Source organism: Euprymna scolopes, chromosome 30, assembly GCF_053919585.1.
Source record: "Euprymna scolopes isolate OS-2025 chromosome 30, ASM5391958v1, whole genome shotgun sequence".
NCBI lineage: Eukaryota > Metazoa > Mollusca > Cephalopoda > Sepiida > Sepiolidae > Euprymna > Euprymna scolopes.
Genome location: NC_136511.1, coordinates 60,947,987 through 60,949,532, shown reverse-complemented (window position 1 = coordinate 60,949,532; position 1,546 = coordinate 60,947,987). Strand labels below are relative to the sequence as shown.

Below are 1,546 nucleotides of genomic sequence, written 5' to 3'. Positions count from 1 at the left end.
TAGAGAGAGAGAGAGAGAGAGAGAGAGAGAGAGAGAGAGAGAGACAGACAGACAGACAGACAGACAGACAGAGAGAATTTTCATTTTTAGATAATTTCCAAATTTGGAAGAAATTGTTGCAAAACATTAAAAAATATATATTTTGTTTCATTTTTCAGTTCCGGTTCGGTGTTTTCGTTTCTTAAATCAAATTTGAGACGAACTATTTTTTTTTCGCGGTGATTCGGTTCGGTTAATCAATTTTGACCAACAAGATAACAAATATTTATCACATGTACACAATTTTTAGCGTATTATTTTTTTAGGCCACTAAACTGCGGTTTTACCTTATTCATTTATAATAGCTAGCCACGGGAAGATGTGATCCAAGGTGCTAAAGGAAATATTAGCGAGTGATCTCTGGCCTCACATTCTACAATGGGGGTGCTTCTGCGTCAGTTCATTAGTAATTACTAATCTTTTTCTCAAAGAAAGAAAATAAAACCGTGAAAATGTACTGCCTAGGACTGTTTAACACCTCCATCAGATAATGGCTAACGAATGGCACAGTGACGCAGTGACGTACTTTCTGTCGAACTGAGTGTCGAGGACGTATTATTAACAAGTATGAAGTATGAAGTACCGCAGTAGTTGTATTTCTCTTCGTCTTTTACTCTCTCTCTCTCTCTCTCTCTCTCTCTCTCTCTCTCTCTCTCTCTCTCTCTCTCTCTCTCTCTCTCTCATACACACGCGCACACACAAACTGGATACATTATCAGCATCTCGCATGGGAATATTAATTTACTACATATGTTATGACCTAAAACTGCTTGCTATGCGTAACCCATCGAATTAGTTATAACGACTATGTAGAGAGAGATTGTTCAGTTAGCATCGGTGGTTCAGTGGTAGAATGCTCGCCTGCCACGCGGGCGGCCCGGGTTCGATTCCCGGCCGATGCAGCGGTTAATTTTTTTAATATATCTTTTTTATGTTTTTTTTTTCTAACGATCGAAATAACGTAGTATACTAGGGTCGTTCGAAAAGTAAAGCCTTCTATTCTTTTTACTCAAATATCAAAGAGCTACGAAGATGTGATTGGTACCATTAAAACGAGTGATTTTTGTGTTCTAGGATTTATTTTTCTACATAGTCACCACCATTTACCATGCACTTTTTGTCAGGAATTCAATGACGTATCTCTGCTTATGACGCACGTCCATGACAGCGGTTGCTTTCTTAGCGTCTCATATGTCAACAGGGAGACGAAACTTTTAGATCATTCGGAACCTCCAAAATTCACCACAGAATTAACAACCCCCCTATACGTAACACGAAAAAAAAAAATTTCATCGTACGAAAATAATGAAACTGCGAGACGAAAATCGCGTTTACATAATTGACGCTTTAAAATAACGTTCCTATGTAGTAAGCATTCCGAACGTGAAAACATACCTGTGTTTAATAAATCTAGCAAAAATCAACTAATGATACGATTTTCATGAAATTTTCGATACTTATCCATTTTAGAATGAAATTATATATAAAATGCAGTTTCCGTAAAGTA

General features: G+C 37.1%; 1 non-coding gene across 1 annotated transcript; it reads left to right on the top strand.

Moving 5' to 3' along the window:
- Window positions 1-870: 870 nt before the first annotated feature.
- On the top strand, window positions 871-941 carry Trnag-gcc (transfer RNA glycine (anticodon GCC)). Its single transcript has one exon. It is a non-coding gene; the product is annotated as a tRNA-Gly (tRNA).
- Window positions 942-1,546: the final 605 nt, after the last annotated feature.